The 20,302-nt window shown below is 52.5% G+C and overlaps 1 protein-coding gene across 5 annotated transcripts in view; it reads left to right on the top strand.

Annotated features, from left to right (window-relative positions):
• The window catches only part of IQSEC1 (IQ motif and Sec7 domain ArfGEF 1), a 274,955-nt gene that overhangs the window by 192,812 nt on the left and 61,841 nt on the right, over positions 1 to 20,302 (top strand). The window contains exon 1 of one of the 5 annotated variants that reach the window (XM_049766494.1): positions 1,730 to 1,990. The exons of the other annotated variants lie outside the window; for them this stretch is intronic. The gene's annotated coding sequence lies outside the window, so the exon portion shown is untranslated. Of the gene's footprint in view, positions 1 to 1,729; positions 1,991 to 20,302 lie in introns of those variants that run through there. 5 annotated transcript variants of the gene reach the window in all.

Below are 20,302 nucleotides of genomic sequence, written 5' to 3'. Positions count from 1 at the left end.
ACTCAGATTCAGTTCCAGCCAGCAAAAGCCTCTCGCCTTCCACAGACCCTTGCTCTTATAGTCCAGAGTCAGGTCCCACCCAATGGTGGGATCAGATACCAACCAATGGTGGAAGCAGAATCAGGTCCTACCCTAGGGTGGGGGCAGAATGCCAGGTCACACCCTAGGGTAGGGCACAATCACCTAATCAGATTAGGGTGAGCAACATAGTAATCCCCCAAAATATTTACATACACAACACCAGGGATTAAACCGTGGTCTGTCCTGGATCAGCCGTGTGCAGAGCAAATGCCCTACTGCTGTGCTAACTCTCCAGCCCCTGTAGTATCTTTTTTTTTTTTTTTTGGTGGTGGGGGGGGTCACACCTGACAACGCTCAGGGATTCCTCCGGGCTCTACGCTCAGAAATCACTCCTGACAGGCTGGGGGGCCATATGGGATGCTGGGATTCGAACCACCATCCTTCTGCATGCAAGGCAAATGCCTTACCTCTATGCTATCTCTCTGGCCCCTGTAATATCATTTTTATTGTAAACAGTTCCTGTGTATCTTGGGAACCTCCAGATAAACCATGAGTTGTTGTACAGAGAAACAGCTGGCATTGGCCACTGGCACTGCCCTAGCAAGAACTGGCACTGCCCCAAACCTCCCAGAACTGCATTCCAGTCCCAGTTCAGGCACTGAATTGCTGTGTGAGCATGTGCGGCCGACATGCCCTCTCTGTTTGTTCTGCAGTGCCCTTGTCTGCCAGAACAGAACAGTCACTTCTATCTCCATCTCAGGGTGCCTCAAAAAGTCGCTCCAGGCATATCCCCCCCCAGCTATTGCTTCTCCTCGGAACCTCTTATTCCCTCCAATCCCTGAAATCCAGGATCCCGAGTGTGCAAAAACCCCAGCCCTGAAAAGGGAAACCGGGTGCCCAGGTCCCTCTGCCTGTCTGTCCCTGGCTGGGCCCGCAGTCTGTCTCCTGACTTAATGACATCACTGGCTGGGACCACAGCTGTCCTGTCACTTGGGCCACCAGGAGGCGCTCAGGGCACACACAGCCCTGGCTGGCCAAAGCTAGGACGCCCCTGCAGTAGCCAGGCTGGGGAGAGTCGGGTATTGCCACCCACCTGGGAGAGGGGTACCCTGATTTTTGGGGGGATCATGCATTGCAGTCTCTCTGGTCCAGCATGTTGGAGCACCCCAAGGCATTCTCCCCCTTGCCCTGCCAATCCCCTCACCCTGGGCCCTTCTGCCTACACTTTCTACCAACCTCACCCTCACCCCTGGTGGGGTTCAAGGGTCGCTGAGCCGGTGCCACCTCGTCCTCTGCAGCTCTCCAGCAGTTAGTTGCCAAGCCCCGGAGGAGGCCCATGTCCGGCCTTGCACCAGGCAAAGGAAAGGATGGGATGGGCGTTTGCCAAGGGGTCCAGGGTGCTGCCAGCAAGCTGGACCCTCTTTCCAAAACTATGAGGGGGGTGTGGTGCCAGGAGGGGCATCAGCTTGTGCCCACCCTTCTTTGGACCCGGTTTCTTGCAGCAAAGCTGGGCTAGAGGAGGGGCTACGGTGCCCAGCAGGGTCTGGCATGCGGGTGCAATTTGGGGAGGGGGGTGGCCCACTTTAGGGGTGGGGTGTCTTAGGGGGAATGATGGAGAGAGAGGGCGCAGCAGGCTCCATCGGGCACGCCTGGAAGTCCCAACTCTCGGTTCGGGTGACGTCGGCTCCTGCCCGCCCCAAGACACACACACACACAGACACACACAGACAGACACACACGCACACACGCGCCTAGGGGGGAAACTGAGGCCCGCGCGCCGCAGCAGAGCTCCAGCCAAGGTCGAGGCGAGGCGTTCGGGCTCTGGTTCCGGCTCCGGTTCGGGTTCGATCTCGGGTTCCAGGGCACCCCCAAAGATCCCACCCCTTGCACCCCTCCGGCCAGACGCGCTGGGGCCGCGCCTTCAGCTTTGCGCTCCGTGCCAGGCAGTGGCTGCAAGCGGATCTGCAAGGTAGGAGGCGGCTGGGCTGGGTGCATGGCTTTGCAGAGCCCGATCCGGTTCGGGAGGCGGTTCCGAGGAGACTCTGCAGTGGCGGAGATCGGGGGGAGGCCCGTGGGTCTCCCCCAAACCCTCCCCACCGGAGTCCCAGGCTCTGCGGACCACTCCTGGCACGATGGCGCGCGCTTGGGGATGGGGATGGAGATGGGAGGGATGGAGGCGTCTATGCAGTCCCTTCCCCCCCAAACCCCCCAGTGGGAGGGGAATCCGGATCCTAGCACACACCCCAAAAGAGAGAGAAAGAGGGGGGGTCTGAGGGAGAGGCACCCCACTCCCCTGCCTGGCTCCGCGCTCCACCCACTGGCTCCGCATCCCCCACCCCTTCTTCAGCCTCCCTGGGGAGACAAATGCAATCCCTGAGCCTGCGGGGCCCAGAGGCATGTCAGGAATTCGCCCCGGAGCTTGGAGAAGCCACCCGGGCTCAAAGAGAGGAGCTGAGATCTGCTCGGAACCATCAGAAACAGCTGCTGACCTTGGGCAGTTCCTTCTCCCCCAGCTACCAAGTATGCCTGTTTTGAGACTGAAAGTGGGGGGGTCTCCAAGTCCCACCTGGGACCCCTGGATGCTGGGAGAGATTTGGGAGAGATTGCTTTGAGCTAAGACGTACCTTTCTGATGTCATTCTCCCCTAAAAGGCAGGAGCAGAAAGGGCTGAGGGTCTTTCGGGGGTTCCCACTGGGAACCCCCCACTATGTGCCCAGAGCTGGCTGCCTCTGGGTTTTAAGGGGGGGGCAGGGTTAGTTAAGTGAAAGTGAGTGAAGGCTGCTTGCTGACAGCCTCCATGGGGGACACCCCCCTTTCAAGGTCAGGTTCCACTTTAAATCACCAGCTCTCTTTCTCTCTCTCTCTCTCTCTCTCTCTCTCTCTCTCTCTCTCTCTCTCTCTCTCTCTCTCTCTCTCTCTCTCTCTCTCTCTCTCTCTCTCCTCTCTCTCTCTCTCTCTCTCCTCTCTCTCTCTCTCACCTCTCTCTCTCTCTCTCTCTCTCTCTCTCTCTCTCTCTCTCTCTCTCTCTCTCTCTCTCTCTCTCTCTCTCCCCACCTGCATCACTGCCGCTCTTGTTCCTGAAGCAAAGGGAGTCCAGAAAGATGACAGAAATGTCCCCTCCCCCGGTGTCCAGGAGGGGAGTCAGCCTTGCTCGAGTCAGCCGAGTTCTGGGCATGCTCCGCCTGCAGAGTGGGCAGGGCCGGCCATGCTGCCCAAGGGCTGATCTGGGCCCTCTGAGTGGAAGCAGTGTTCTGGAGGTCCCTGTTAGCCTGCACAGCACCCCCAGAGTCAACTCCAAAGAGCCATCGAGCCAGAACAATTTGGTCCCCTCTCTGAACTCAGTCCCAACCTCGTGCGGACTCCCCAGGGGGTTGGAAAGGCAGGCACCCCTCAGAACCTACAGGAAGCAAGAGATGAAGCAGACCCCCCAGAGGCAGGGACAGGTGAGCTTGGAGCAGGTTTCAGAATGTCCCCTGAGCACTGCCATGAGTGATCTCTGAGCACAGAGCCAGGAGGAAGCCCTGAGCACCGCCAGGTGTGCCCACCCCCCCAGAACAAAACAAAACAAAACAAAATAACAGCAGGTCTGGGGCCAGCCCTGTTGGAGTTGTGGAAACTGAGGCAGGAACAGCCATATAGCCTTGAAGATGCTCAGAGGAAGAACTTGTTTTCTTCTATCCCCACAGCAGGGATTTGGGGGGCAGTTCCTCTGCAGGGGACCCTCCCTCCCTCCCACATCACTGACAAAACTGCACAGGCCCCCTGCTGCCCTACCCACCCTGAATCTGATGGCCCCAGCCTTGCCCCAAAGGGGGTCAGGCCTCACCCATTGTCCAGAGGGGTGTGTCGAGCCTAGCATGGATGTCTGAATGTCATCATCTGTCCCCCATCCTGGGACTGCTCCCCTCAGTCTTCCAGCATTAAGGACAGGACATGGTGCTTCGGCCCTCCCAGGTCTCCCTTGCTTCCCAGAGGCTGGGCAAGGGCCTGTCTCATCACAGAGGTCACTGTACCTGGGTGGCCCTAGGCCACCCCTGAGCTCAACCTGGCATCCTGTTACCCTGCCACAGTACCCATACCTGCCCCTACTCCCCACCACCCCGTCACCTACCCCCATTCCAACTTCTGCACAAGGACTCTGCCTCAGCCCTGACACCTCAAAGCTTCTTTGTCAATTTTCTCCCCCATTTGGTTCCCTCCCCAGGGTATTGCTGCTTATGGATCAGGCATTGTGGATAGGGGAGAAAGCAGTGGGCCAGCTGACTTCAGGGCCTTTGGGGTTCCCCATCTTCACCATCCCATAGTGTTGAATTGTCCCTGTTCGGGCGCCAGTTGTTGCATGAAATAATTAAGGATGGAGCTGGATGGCGATGGATGGAGGCCTTTGTGCTTAGGCCCCAGCCACGTGGCTTCATCCCCCATGCAGCCGGCGGGTCCCAGGCCCAGGTGATCGGCGTAATCAAGACTCACTCACAAGCAGGCATCAGGAAGCATTAACTTTATTCATGCCCTATTCACCACATGTGTGTGGCCTATCTCATAACCTTTTAAGCATTCAGCCATTCTAGGCTACCCTGCGTCTAAACCCTTTCAGCCATCTTCCCTTTGGCCTCCATCCTGGTCCAAGACCAGAAACAGAGACACCGAAGCCAGCATGCTCAGCAGGGCCGAAAGCCAAAGACCCTTAATCCCCTGGCTTCCGGGTTTATCTACCTATTCCAAGACCCCTCCCAGAAATGGGTGGGTCTCAGGTCGCTACACGTAAATCCAGGGTGGAGTAACACCATAGTACCCCAGCTTTCCAGTGGAGTAAGCAGTTGTGTTCTTGTTTGTTTGTTTTGGGCCACACCCAGTGATGCTCAGGGGTTACTCCTGGCTATGAGCTCAAAAATCGCTCCTGGCTTGGGGGACCATATGGAATGCCAGGGGATCGAACCTCAATCCATCCTAGGCTAGCACGGGAAAGGCAGATGCCTTACCGCTTGTGTCACCGCTCTGGCCCCCTTTTTCGTGTGTGTGTTCTTGAGGGTCTCGTGTCTACAGCCAAAGCCCCCATGCTTGCCAGGTTTCTCCATTGTGCCTCTGTCATGGCTTATCCCACTTCACTTGCCGATCCACAAATGCCGGCCAAAATAATAGTACACCAGGGAGAGAACTTGATGTACATGTGGCCAACCCAGGTTCAATCCCTGGCATCCCATATGATCCCCTAAGCACTACTTGGAGTTATCCCTGAGTGCAGGGTTGGAGCAGCCATTGAGCACTGTTGAGTATGGCCCAAGCCCCTTCACCCAAAAGAAAAAGAGGGTGGAGGAGATAGGAGATCATCTCATCCTTGTCCAGTGATGTGGGTTGTTATCTTTATTTCTGGGCCACACCCAGCAGTGCTCAGGAGTTACTCCTCATTCTGCACTCAAAGTTACTCTTTTATTTATTTATTTATTTATTTACTTATTTATTTTGGGTTTTGGGTTACATCTGGCGGTGCTCAGGGATTATTCCTGGCTCTGCACTCAGAAATTGCTCCTGGCAGGCCTGGGGACCATAAAGGATGTTAGGATTCGAACCATACTCTGACTTGGATCGGCTGCATGCAAGGCAAACACCCTACCACTGTGCTATTCCTCCGGCCCCTCAAAATTACTCTTGGCGGGCTTAGGGGACCATATAAGATGCTGGGGTTAAAACTCTGGGTTGGCTCTGTGCAGGACAAATGCTATTGCTCTGGCCCCAGGTTATCTTTTCTGCAAGACAGAATGAGAATGGAGTCACTGCCTGGTCCCCAGAACCAGGAACTCATTGAAGTTCCTGCAGTGCTCATGGGACTGAGTCCAGACCAGAAATAAGTTGGCTTGTAAGCATGTGTCGTGAGCTTTCTGTGCAAGCTAAAAGGGAGAGATAATTTGTGTTTCAGTGCCCTGTAGGTCAACTTCACTGCAAGCCTCCCAGAGCCCATGATTTTGTGTTTGTTTGTTTTTAAATGATCATCTAAGGAATTGGTGAAAGATCTTGGGATGATAATAAGATAGTTTCAGAAAAATGCCGTGTGTCGAGGTGTTTTCATATAGCTGATTGTCAAGAGAGGCTGCTGGAAATGTTTCATTATTCAGCCAACCTTGATGCCCAAGAGGGCCAGGTCATGGACTTGGCCAGGGGTTTGGGGGTTTGGTGCCAATAGGAAGCAGGAAGGAAATTCAGGGCCAGGTGCTGGGGACAGAATGGACATGAAGTTGGGAAGAGCCCTGAATTACCTTGGAGAAGTCCCTTTTTCTTGCTGAATTGGATGAGTTTAGAGGAGGTCAGAAAACTCGAGAGTCCCCATCTGCTGGGGAGCAAGTCCAAAAGATTTATTTTCTTTTCTTTTCTTTTTTTTTTGGGCCACACCTGGCGGTGCTCAGGGGTTACTCCTGGCTGTCTGCTCAGAAATAGCTCCTGGCAGGCACGAGGGACCATATGGGACACCGGGATTCGAACCAACCACCTTTGGTCCTGAATCGGCTGCTTGCAAGGCAAACACCGCTGTGCTATCTCTCCGGGCCCAAGATTTATTTTCTATGCATTAAAATGGACTCGATATGTTCCAGAGTGATAGAGTAGTGGGTAGGGTTAGCCTACCCACTACTAGGGTTAGTGGGTTGGCCTTGCACATGGCCAACTTGGGTTCGAGCCCCACTACTCCAAAAAGTTCCTCAAACATTGCCAGCCATGATGTCTGAGCATAGAATCAAGAGTAAGCCCTGAGCACAGCCAAGTATGGTCCCCAACCCCAGAAACAATATTTTTTGTTTGTTTGTTTGTTTGTTTTTGGATCACACCCGGCAGCACTCAGGGGTTACTCCTGGCTCTATGCTCAGAAATCACTCCTGGCAGGTTCAGGGGACCATATGGGATGCCAGGATTCGAACCAATGACCTTCTGCATGAAAGGCAAATGCCTTACCTCCATGCTATCTCTCCGGCCCAGAAACAATATTTTTATTCAATTTAATAGGATTTTTATAGGTGATTGGCTGGCCTCCTGTGGCTGTCATAGATTAAATTCTTAATCTTTGGTTTTGGTTTTGGTTTTTGGGCCACACCCAGTGGCGCTAAGGAGCTACTCCTGGCTATGCACTCAGAAATCTCTCCTGGTTCAGGGACTATATGGAATGCCAAGGATTGAACCCAGATCCATCTTGAGTCAGCTGCATGCGAGTCAAATGCCCTACCGCTGTGCTATTGTTCTGGCCCCAGATTAAATTCTTGAAAGTGTCAATGCCATGATCCTCTTGCATTTTCTCTTCTGGGGTTCTACAGAAGCCACTCTATGTTCCTAGGGCCTCGGGGTCTAAGGAGAAAGGTTGACTTCATTTACTTGTTCTTCATCCTTCCTGGGTTCTACGGGTGCAGGTGACAGAGTTTGGCACTGAGGAGCTTTCATTCTGCTTCCGCAGCAAGGTGACCCCCAATAGATTCTGTGATCTGCACCAACACAGAGCTTAGGCCCGGCCTGTTGGTTCTGAGTGTGGTTAACATCGGGCACCTGGACAGAGTGCTGCTGCTGGCTTCTCAGGTGTTGTGCAACTTTGGGCAAGTTCCCTTCTATCTCAGATCCTCTGTTCCTATTTGATAAGTGAGAGGACAGGCTCAGATCACCCAACTCAGAGTAACCATCGTGTGGAGACTGTAATGACTGTGGCTGCTCCTATGGTTGGGATGCATGGTCAAGCCCAACATTTTAGTGAGGAGACATACTTCTGGTGTCCCAGACCACAGAGGTGAGACGAGGTATTGGTGTGTCGCATGTGCCAGGGATTTAAGGCATACAGTATTGGAGCCACCACAAACCCTCCCAAGACTGGGGTCTGATTCCTCATGCTCACAGCTGGGGCTGGACATTGTCCTTATCATGCTGCATTGTCCCCAGTGTGTCCTGGTCACTTTACTTCTCAGCTGACAGCGATGGACACTGATGTTGTTTGGAACTTGGTTCTGTTTGTTTGTTTGTTTGTTTTGGGCCCACAGTCTGTGACGCTCAGCGGTGTAGCAAGTCAGCCCCTGAAGAGGTTGACTGATGGTGGGATGGAGGATGAGGCCTTTTTCTTCCAGCTCGACGCACACGTCTGCCACCCTGTCTAGCCCAAGGTTCTGAGGTGAAACGGCGGGTAAACAGCTCGCAGACAGTCAGGCTCGTGGAAATATTCGCTTTATTCGGAGGACAAAACTGAAGTCCAAAGACTCAGTTCAATTCCAGCCAAAAAGCCCCGGCCTTCCACAGACCCTTGTTTTTATACTCCAGAGTCAGGTACCACCCAATGGTGGGATCAGATACCAACCAATGGTGGAAGCAGAATCAGGTCCTACCCTAGGGTGGGGGCAGAATGCCAGGTCACACCCTAGGGTAGGGCACAATCACCAATCAGTTTAGGGTGAGTAACATAGTAATCCCCCAACATATTTACATACACAACAAGCGGTTCCTCCTGGCTATGCACTCAGAAATTGCTCCTGACTTGGGGGACCATATGGGATGCTGGGCGATAGAACTGCAGTCCATCCTAGGTCAGGGCATGCAAGGCAAATGCCCTACTGCTTGTGCCACCACTCCGGCCCCTGGAATTTGGTTCTGGATTGAATCTGCCGAATCCCCATATGCATGGCCAGGACTTGGGTGGGGGGGGGTATCCAGTTATGGATGGGAAAATGCACGGGGGTCCCTGCTTCACACACAGTGCTGGGTGACTTATGCCTGTCCCCAACTTTCCCTGCTGTCACCCCGGTGGGTGTGTAACAGTGTCTTAACAGTTTCTCATTGTGCCCATGATTTTCCCTTATCCCCACTGCTGATGTGGCTCATGTGTGTCTGATCGATGGCCCTTTCCCAACCCCCCTTGGGGGGGGGTCTCTTGGCTGACAACTGGCTTAAGATGTCTAGACCTGGATCCTGGGTCCTTGCATGTAATGTGACTGTCTCGTCTTTTTCACTCCCCCAGGGTTGGAAGGGAAGAACAAACATCTTAGTTTTAGAGCTGTTTGTTTTGTTTTATTATTTTAGTGTTTGAGCCATATCCGGCGGTGCTCAGGGTCACTTATGACTACTCAGATGATCATATGAATGCTGGGGATCAAACCTAACTTGACAATGTGCAAGGCAAGCACCTTACCCACTGCATGATATATTGCTCCAGCCCTGTTAGAGCTCTTTATTTAATCAAATCTTTCTCCTTATTTATTGGGGAGGAAGGGGACTCAGGGACCCCACCTGGTGAGACTCTCAGACCCCTAATCATGGTCCAGGGCTGCACCTGGAGGTGCTAGGGGTTGAACTCAGAACTCTGACCCCTGTTTAGTGTCCCTGGCCCTTTCACCTTATTTTAGTGCTTTGTGTGTTTAAAAATCCTAACCTGCTTTCCTGCATATGGCCTGAGGATTTGCCTGTATTTACCATCTGTCTTTTCCCCAGACTTTTTATTTGTACCTGTGAGATAAGGGCCAAGCTGTGTGATGGCTCTCTCTCTCTCTCTCTCTCTCTCTCTCTCTCTCTCTCTCTCTCTCTCTCTCTCTCTCTCTCTCTCTCTCCCCTTCTCTCTCTCACATTCTTGCTACCCCACCACAGGTGCCCCCTCTACCACACTTGGTCCTTTGGTTGAGGGTTGTGTGGTCTCCCAGTTTCCCACAAGCAGGAACCCAGGCCTGCAGGCTCTGGGCTGACAGCCCCAAAGGGAGGCAGGACTGCAAAGGCCACAATCCCTGGGGCCAGGGCAGCCGCCTCCCCCACCCGGTCAGCTGCTGCTCCTGCCAAACAGGTCTGTGAGGCTGGGCCCTCACTCACGTGGTGCTAGCTGACTACAGGGGAGAGAGTGGAGGAGCAGGGCTAGGATCCAGGCTGGCCACACACGGACCCTGAAAGGTGGAGGGTGCTTGGTGATCAGGGCAGCAGAGGACACTCCTGAGGCCAGGGAGACTGAAGTGTGATAGAAGCCCCATCCCAGCAGCCCGGCACAGCCAGGTAAGGGAGGGTCAGGCTGTCCCTGGCCCCATCTGTTCTGTCTCCCAGGCACCTCTATCTGGATATGACTAACCCTCTGAGCTTTCTATCGGGCAGGAGTCAGGCCACATCTGGCTGTGCTCGGGGATCCTCACTGCTCTGGGCTGGGGGTCACTCCCAGTGGGGCTCAGAGACCATGCAGCAATGGGGATTGAACCTGGGCCTCTGTATGCAAAGTCACATTCAGCCCATCAAACTCTCTTTGGGCTCTGTCTGGGTCTGTTTGGGGCAGCCAGGAGCCAAGGAAAAGATTGGGGTGGGGATTTGCAGGGGAGAAGCTGCCTGTGGCAAGTGCTGGGTGGTCCTGCAGGCAAACACATGTACTCTCTCATGCTTACACATATAAACACATATTCACACGCATGCCTATTCACTCATATACACACAGTCTCACGCATTCACACATACACAAGACACGTTACACACAGCCTTACATACACAATCTCATGTGCAAATACTCTCCAACACACATTCCCACATATCCTCACATATTCACACACTCCCAGTCACACATAGTCAGACTCATACACTCACACGTAGACTCTTGCACACACAAATTCTACCTACAGACGCTATTCTGCACACTCTTTTGCTTTTTGGGCCACACACCCGGTGACACTCAGGGGTTCCTCCTGGCTATGCACTCAGAAATTGCTCCTGGCTCAGGGGACCATATATGATGCTAAGGATCGAACTCAGGTCCGTCCTAGGTCAGCCGTGTGCAAGGCAAATGGCCTACCATTGCACCATCACACTCAGACACACACATATAAGTCAGATACTAAAGTTACACACGCACTCACATACATGTAGATACCTGCACACAGACAGCCTGCCCCCAAAGCATCGCCAAGGTTCAGCACCGACCTTCCCTCTGGGACCCTCAGTGGGAAATAGGCTGTTGCAGGGGGAATGAAGAGTTGGGCTCAACGCTGCTGTGCTCCCTATCCTGCTGATGCCCCCCTTTTCCTGCACCGTAACAAGTGGGGTTTTGGCTTCTATTTGTCATGATTCATTCCCTCCATCATCTGAGACTTGAGCTCTCAGGCTTTTCTTTTTTGTTTTTGTTTTTTTTAGTTTTTGGGTCACACCCAGCGGTGCTCAGGGGTTACTCCTGGCTGTCTGCTCAGAAATAGCTCCTGGCAGGCACGGGGGACCATATGGGACACCGGGATTTGAACCAACCATCTTTGGTCCTGGATCGGCTGCTTGCAAGGCAAACGCCGCTGTGCTATCTCTCCGGGCCCTCTCAGGCTTTTCTTGTCTTGTCATCCAGGTCCGTGTCTGTGAAACCCCTTTCCCCAATAATTAAAGGTGTTTGGGGGTCTTGGTCAAAAGTGGTCAGACCGTGTGTGTGTGTGTGTGTGTGTGTGTGTGTGTGTGTGTGTGTGTGTGTGTGTGTGTGTAGGTTCATATAGGCATACTTAGTCCTTGGGCAGCTCCAGTGTGGACTATCCACAGTCAGAAATCTGGATCTCTATTGATGCCCCTGAAACCTAAATTGCCATGGCCTACTGCGGAATAGAAGCTCTTGAATGGCCAAGCTGATTACATTGCACAACACACTCCATTCTTTGCTTTTTTTGTTTGGTTTTGGAGGAACCACATCAGCTTCTCCCATCCCAGCTCAGTGCTCAGAGCTCACTCCTGGAATACTCTTGGCAGTGCTCTGGGGAATCTGTGGGGTCAGAATTCAACCTGGGCCTTCAGTATGTGAAACCTGTCACCCCCTTTCCCAGCCCCATGACGCCACATTGTCATAGTAAAGTAAGTGGAAGAAACGCAGAGTCACCAAGAAAATAGTTTCCAAAGGAAAACATGGTCACGGTCTCACCATATTGATCCTTGTCTTGGGTTTGCATCGCCTTCTCAGGAGAAATTGCAGGCTCAGAGTTCTGTGCTGTCTTCCCTGTGTGTGGCCCAAGGCCTCCTGTCCTTTCTCTCTGCCACCCCCATTGCTCTCTAGAGGCCAGGGCAGCTGCGTCCTGTGACTCCCAATGGCCTGATGTCCACCCACCCGTCCCAGAGTCCAGGCTGTTTTGCTGCCCTCCAGAAGATGTGCATTCTTGTGGCTGCTGGCACCGGATTTCCCGCGTCAGCAGCTTAAGGGAAGCTACTGCCTGGCACTGGGCAAGCGGGGGACTGGTGATTGAGGCACGAGCAGCAAAGAACAGTGCCTCTGTGCTAGCAAGGGCCAGGCAGGAGCCTCCCTCCCTCTGCCCCCTCCAGCAGCTCCGGGGCTGGAGAGAGGGTGGAGCTGGGCCCAGGGCAGGCTGGCCTGGTTGCCAGCTGGCATGGGTGACCTTGAACCAGCCTTCTGAGCTACTGGATCACCTCGAGAGCCTAGTACAAGCAGTGGCCTCAATGAAGGGACTGAGGGTCGGTCTCCTTGAGGATCCAAGCCAGAGTCATGTCATCCTCCGGACTGAAGCCAGTGTTTTGGGGGGACAGGGGTCTCATGACCTTCCTGGTAAGCTTTGGGGGTACTCTGTGGGACAGCTGAAGTCAGTGCTAACTAAATCCCCTTTGTTGTTTTTTCCATGGCCTATCGCTCCATCTATATATTTTTTGTTCATTTGTTTGTTTGTTTTTTTGTTTTGTTTTGGGGGCTACACCTGGTGACACTCAGGGGTTACTCCTGGCTATGTGCTCAGAAATTGCTCCTGGCTTGGGGGGACCATATGAGACGCCGGAGAATCGAACCACAGTCCGTCCTAGGCTAGCACTTGCAAGGCAGACGCCTTACCTCTAGCACCAGCATTCTGGCCCCTCCATCTATAATTTTTGGGAGGATCCATATTCAGCAATGCTCAGGGCTTATTCCTGACTCTGCATTCAGAGATCACTTCTGGTGAGGCTCAGAGAACAATCTGGGATGCCAGAGATGGAACTCAAATCTACCACATGCAAGGCAGACGCCCTACGCACGATGCTATCGCTCCAGCCCTGCGTGGCTCCATCTTATCTCTGCCATGTAAACTTTCCACTGAGCCAGGGGACAGCATGTAATCTCTCCCAGGCTACGGGTGGCCACATGTCCTACACATGCCTTCCGGGCCTCCCCAGATAGGCTCTGCTCTCCAGAGGAAGGGCAGGAACCACTGTAGACCTTGAGAAGGTGCCAGGGATCAAGGGCCATAAGAGGGAGGCAGAGCTCCCTGTTCCGCACTGCACAAATGCCCAGGCTGTCCACTGTTCAAGAGGGATTGGCAAAGGGAAGTTGTGCCCTTGCAAATCTGCTGAACCCCACGCTCTATGTCTGCCAGAAGAGGGCACCATTTTTCCTCCATCTCTCTTGCGAGCTGTCAGTGAAAAGGCACTGAGCATGCTCGCTGGCAAAGGCCAGGAGGCTGAGCCGGGATCTCTGCCCACTTACCTGTGGTCTTCTCATACTTGATTTTCTGGATGCTTCCCCACTGGCTAACATTGGCATAAGCCTGGAAGAAAGGAGATTCCAAACCGGTCTCGTCTGTGTGAGCAGCTTGAGTCAGAGCCTCTGAGGGCCATGAGCTGGTCCACCTCTCAACTTCTGCTCTCCCTGACCAGAACACCCCTATGCAGTCCTCCTCTGTCTTATCTGGACTGTCCCTGCCTACTTACACACACACACACACACACACACACACACACACACATGTGCTTGTGTCTAGGAGGGCCTGACCGCTGTGTCTGGCTGGCCCCTTGATATTTGACAGCCTTGTCCATGAAGGGATGACTTGGCATCAGTCAGTGATTCACCAGATAAAGTGATCCTTCTCCTCCCACAGCCCTCCAGGAGGGGTGGGAAATGCTCCCTTGCAAGAGCCCAAATGCAGGCAGGAATTACTCACTCATGGGGCCAGCAGGATTTCAAGCAAGATCTCCCTAAGGCAAAGAGGTGGGGCCAAGGTTAAGTGGGTGAAAAGAGAGAAAGGAGGCATGTGCAAAGGCCCAGGAGCAGGAGCCAGCTTGCCCATATAGAGCTACAGCAAGCTCCAGGGGCTCCCAGGCAAGGCAGGTCATTGCTTTCCTGCTCAGGTATTAAATTTGGAATATGTTCTTTTATTTTTGTGCAGAGTTGGGGCCACACCTAGTGGTGCTCAGGGACCATTCCTGGCTCTCTGCTCAGGAGCGACCCCTGGTGGTGCTCAGGGATCCTATGCAGTGTCAGTATTTTCATTGGAAGGAGCCATGTGGCTGAGTTTGATGCTGTCCAGTGAAGATGCAGGATTGAAAGATTTGTGAAAACGAAGTGCTTCCTAAATTCTGGCCTTGCCGGAAGGGCAGGAAGAGGGGTTGGCTTCTGGTTAGGCTCAACCTATCCTTTCCATCACCTGCCCCTCAAAAGTGTTTGTTGGGTACCCAAGGTCAGGCTGTAGTTCTCCAGATAGACGACAGGTGGCGATGGCCTTCCAGCCCCTGCCCGTAAGGAAGCCAACAGGAGACCAGAAAGATGAGAATGGAGGCTGGAGAGATAGCCTGGAGGGAGGGCGTTTGCTTTGCATACGGGACGGTGGTTCGAATTCTGACATCCCTTATGGTTCCCCGAGACTGCCAGGAGCGATTTCTGAGCGTAGAACCAAGTGTGTGACACCCCCCCAAAAAAAGGAAAGATGAGAGTGGAGGAGCTGGGGAATGCTCTGGCCTAACCGCTAAACACACACACACACACACACACACACACACACAGCAAGTGCCCAGCGGCTCCAGCCCCTAATTGCCACCATCACCCCCCCCCCCCCATCTTTCATCCCTTTTGAGCACATCTCTACCAGCTGGCCCTGAGCTGTCTTTTGAAGCCCATCTAAATTTGCCTACAAGCCCCAACCCAGGGACAGCTGAATGCAGCCTCTACTTGACCCCGGATAAGATCTTGGAGGCTGGGGCTTAGTGTTCAGGCCTGCAGCCTGGGATAGCGGAGTGCAGACAGAGGCGCCCCAGACTTCACCACCTCCAAGGGATTAAAATACAACGAGTGCCCACCATACCTAGGCTTCCCTCTCCAGCGCCAGGCACCTGGGAGACCTTCAGAACTGGCAGTCCCTGGGGCCTGAGAGATAGCACAGCGGTAGGGCATTTGTCTTGCAAGCAGCCAACCCAGGACCAATGGTGGTTTGAATCCCTGCATCCTATATGATCCCCGTGCCTGCCAGGAGCGATTTCTGAGCACAGAGCCAGGAGTAACCCCTGAGTGCTGCCAGGTATGGCCCCAAAACAAAAAACAAACAAACAAACAAAAAAACACAAAAACTGGCAATCCCTATTCCCTGGCCTCTCACTGGGATTAATGCACAAAGACGGCAGAGTGTGGGCATAACATCAAGCACCCCGTGTCTGTGTGTTAGTTTACATCTCAGACCAGTGATTTGCTCCTTGGATGCTTCCATCCCTTATTCTGTTCAACTTGACTTGTGCCTTTTCTTTGGTTGAGACAGTAACCAAGTGCTGCCATGGCAGGACAGCTAGCCACCCCTGGTATTGAATCATGGGTAGTCACTTAAAGGAAGCCGCAGTTAGAACCCCGACAACAAGTAAGCTGGCTATCCAGAGCAAGAGGGACTTTTCTGGAAGGTAGCTGATGTTCCCAGTTAACTGGCCCATAGCTGGCCCTCCTGAGCGCAGATGGCATTAGGGTTGAAAGCCTTCCATGAAGAAGTTTCCCCATGAGCAAACATCGCCTGGAGGGAAACATTGGAGGTCCAAGTCTGCACACCCTCCGTCCCCATTCACGGAGGTGCATTAAATGTGGTTTACCCTTAACCAGGGTAGTAATTACTTCAGGGTTGGCTGACGTGTTGAACAAATTGTTGTGCGCCTGTAATTACAAATTGTGTTTCTAGCACTCCAGGGGGTTTCTAAACTTGATATCATGGCTATTAACACATAAATTGCAGCCACTTATAGAAAATTGGCAGAGAGACCAAAATCATCTGGGGTTCGGCACAGCTTGGGGTAGGGGACTCTCAGTGTGAATGGAGGGAGCTTTCTGGTGTCAAGGGGTTTTGATCTTCTCACCCAACTCTGCTTTATAAGGTCCAAGACTATTTTCTGGTGCCTGGCAGCTAGAATTCAGGCTCTTTGTACCCTGCACAGACACCTTGGCTCCTGGCTATAACCTTGTTCTGTGCTTGGATCCAGCCTCCCTTGCTGCTGCTTCAGGCTGCAGGAGGTCCCCAGCGGACTTAAGCCTTGGTCCCAAGAGTACAGGGACAGAATTCTGGTTTTTTGTTTTGTTTTGTTTTGTTTTGTTTTGTTTTTTGAGTCACACCTGTCAGCACTTAGGGGTTACTCCTGGCTCTACACTCAGAAATTGCTCCTGGCAGGCTCAGGGAACCATATGGGATGCCGGGATTTGAACCACTGACCTTCTGGATGCAAGCCAAACACCTTTACCTCCATGCTATCTCTCCGGCCCCAGGGACAGAATTCTGAGCCCATTGACCCAGGCACTGGGTGTCATTCTAACTATGAGCATATTCATCTTTGTTGCTGAGGCCTTAGACCCAGTTCCCTGCCTGGAGAAACCTACGCCCTCATTTCAGGGAGGTCTTGGAATGTTCTAGAGAGCTCGAGTCTGCACTCAGGAATGGGAACTCTATCCCAGGAACCTGGGAAAGACACACCCAGACACACATACACTCTGCCCTCCATACTTTTTCCACTTCCTGAGCACATGCTCTCTGCTCTGACCACACTTGCCCCGGCCCATGTTTGGTGGCCATGTTTCCTGGCCATGACTTGGGCCAGGATTTCCATCAAGGAGGCACAGATCATAGTGCCCATTTCCCTAGAGGTTTTGCTGTCCAGGAATATTCAAGGTACCAGTGTATTTGTGAGTATATATACATGTGTGTGCCTGCATGGGATGTATATGTTGCATATATGTATGCATGTATCTATTGCTCTGTGTGTAGGCTACATAAAGCCCCAGTAGGCTACCTGCTTGGGCCTTTTGCACATAACATCATCCAAGCAGGTTATTATGACAGCACGAGAGAGGGTGTCTTTTATGGAGAATGTGATTTCTGAGACCAGTTTTTCCTCAATGGAGCAGTTAGTTTTCCAGTGTAAGAAGTGTAAAAATAAAGCAGCTTTCTTAGTTGGTGCATACGCACTGGCTGCTCAGGGGAAACAGCTGCAAATAAACACACACTGTCATGGGCTAACCCCTTCACAGCATTTTGCCCAAAATGAAGCCCTACCCTCATTTCTCCCACTTTGTCTCCACACTTCACCCTCCACCTATGTGCTAGTCCCTGTATCCCCCCCCTTTTTTTTTTTTTTTTTTGGTTTTTGGGCCACACCCGGCGATGCTCAGGGATTACTCCTGGCTGTCTGCTCAGAAATAGCTCCTGGCAGGCACAGGGGACCATATGGGACACCGGGATTTGAACCAACCACCTTTGGTCCTGGATCGGCTGCTTGCAAGGCAAACACCGCTGTGCTATCTCTCCGGGTCCCTGTATCCCCCTTTTTTTTTTTTTTTGGTTTTTGGGCCACACCCGGTAACGCTCAGGGGTTACTCCTGGCTATGCGCTCAGAAGTTGCTCCTGGCTTGGGGGACCATATGGGACGCCGGGGGATCGAACCGCGGTCCGTCTCCTAGGCTAGCGCAGGTAAGGCAGGCACCTTACCTCCAGCGCCACCGCCCGGCCCCTGTATCCCCTTTTAATCCCAAGGTAGATGTCATCTTCCCAGGAAGCTGCTCCTCATGACTTCCCCATCCACTTAGAGTTTTTCTGCCTCAATCTCAGGCAGCACCTATGTTGCTGCACCCTTCTTTGGTGCCACAGAGTCACCCTGCTTTGCTGCCTCAGAGAAGAAGATAACTGGCATTCTTAGTAGTTTTCCAGCTTGTACCTCACACAACATTGCTGTTCCTCAAGCCAGGCCTTTGAGGCTCACAGTGGAGCAGAAAAGACAGAGAGGTTGTCACAGACCTCATTTTATTTTTTAAGAAAATGTTATTATTTTACTTAAACACCATGGTTTACAGTGTTGCTCATAACAACGTTGTTTCTGGCATTCCGTGTTCCAACACTGGTATAACAGTGTAACATTTCTCCAGTTCCCATCCCCAAGTTTTCCCCCCTTGGCAGGCATAAAATCATTTACTTAAGTTGTTTTTTTTTTTTTTTGGTTTTTGGGCCACACCCGGTAACGCTCAGGGGTTACTCCTGGCTATGTGTTCAGAAGTTGCTCCTGGTTTGGGGGACCATATGGGACACCGGGGGATCGAACCGTGGTCCATCCAAGGCTAGCACAGGCAAGGCAGGCACCTTACCTCTAGCGCCACCGCCCGGCCCCTACTTAAATTTTATTGATATAACAAAATGGTAATGGAATTACCAAAAAGAAAAGAAATTCAGTAAAATGTAATCTGTGGAAATTGTTATATCTCTCATCAAGTCATTGTGTAAAGGTTTAGCTAAGCATTTTGAATCCAATGTTATTGGTTTACTTGTTGAGTTTAGGTGGTTTCTATGCTACTTTCACATCCAGTTTGGTGTGTTCCTATTGGGGCGTCATGTAGGTAGCCACATAGGTAGACTCACACTACAGAAATTTCAGGATCCGTGATGCTGCTGGGCCAATGAGCTGACATGGCAGTGGCTGTGGAACATAGCTGTGGCTGCCAAGGCTTCTGGAAGTATAGAGGGGCAAGAGAGGACCCCAGAGTTATCAACCCCCAAATCAGCATACCTGGAGTTTTGGTCCATTAGGTATCTCCACTGAGATCAATAGAAAAGCCCAAAATTTGGGCCACTGGTGTGGCTGTAACTGTGGGATGTGGATACAGCTGCTAGGGTTTCCTCATTTCCTGCTGGTGTATCCTTGGGCAATTGGCTTGGGCTTCATCTTTGGGCTTCAGCACATCTGGGGTACATGAAGGGATGGAGGCAGGTGCAGAGGTGTTCTGGCTATACTGGCCTCTATTGCATTTCTTAGGCAAAACGTGATCACAGATGGATTTTTGTTTGATCATTTTGAGGGGGGCTAACTCCTGTCTCTGTAACTCAGGGATCACTCCAGTGGTGCTAAGGAGATGAGATGCCAGGTATTGAACCCAGGTCGACCGCATAGAAGGCAATCTCCTTCCCGGCTATCATCTCACTCACTTCAGCCTTAACTAGTGGAAAGTGTTTTAGCAACCGTGCTGTAAGGGAGAAAAGAACCAGGTGTAGCTTCCCCATGACAGACTTTGCCACCATAGGAACCAGAGGCACACTGTTGTGCCAAACCTGGTTGTACCCCCTTGGGTAGGCTACTTGCCCTCTCTGAACTTTACCATGCTGGGTGACGCCCTCAGGTGCATAGAGTCCAGAGGCAGGAAACACCAGGCCCTGAGCCTAAAGAAAGAAGTGACAGAGCAAAATTTGGGTATTCAGGATGCCAGCCCTGAGAGTTGATCCCTATGAGCCTGCTAGATAGTGGAGTCTCCCACAACTGGGGTGACCCAGGCTCCAGACACAGAATGTGGCCAGGGCCTGAGGTGGCAGGGGTGCAACCAGTAGCACCTTGGAACTGGGTCCTGGAACTGACCCAGTAAGGGAAGGCTGCAGTATAAACAGCGTCAAGGGGACTGCCTTGATGAGGACTTGGTGGGGGACAGAGGGACAGGGACAGGAAGGTGGAGGGGGGTTCCTTGTCATTATCTGCTGGGTTGGCCAATCTCCCTGATGGTTAGCACTGTGTGTATATGTGAGAGGTAGAGTCAGCCTCAGCAGTGCCTGGTAACTTACTGGCTTCTTGCTGTTTGGGGGCTTTGTGGGACAAAGCAAAACTGCTTGGGTGGGCTCAGAACTCACAGAACCACCCAGTCTACACATCACCCATCTAACCTTGGTGAGCCCTGCCCTGAACTTGAGGACCTGTTGTCAGCTCCTGGTTTGGCCCAGAGCAGCAGCTGGCCTGGGGATCACATTCTGACCAAGAGCCACCACCAAAAAATATTCTTTGGCAGTAGAGATGAACTGGATTTCTCTGGGATGGAGGCCAGCTTCCTGGAGGTAGTTATCATTCCTAACCTATTCTGTTCACTCAGTCTATCTGAACTCCTTTCAAGGGCTAGGCTTTCTGCACTGCCAAGCTAGCCCATTGGGATGGGCTCCCATTTCCTTGTGCATCTTACCCTATGTCCTAACCACGTAGCCTGTTATTTTAGACCCTGCCAGAGGGGTTTTCCCAAGCTGCACAAATCAGGTGTCAATGTGGCGCCTCATCTAAAGATCATAGGAGAAGCTGGAGCTATAGGATAGTGGAAATGGCATTTGCC

The sequence above is a fragment of the Suncus etruscus genome, chromosome 20 (genome assembly GCF_024139225.1).
Source record: "Suncus etruscus isolate mSunEtr1 chromosome 20, mSunEtr1.pri.cur, whole genome shotgun sequence".
NCBI classification, from domain to species: domain Eukaryota; kingdom Metazoa; phylum Chordata; class Mammalia; order Eulipotyphla; family Soricidae; genus Suncus; species Suncus etruscus.
This window is presented reverse-complemented; position numbering and strand designations above follow the sequence as displayed.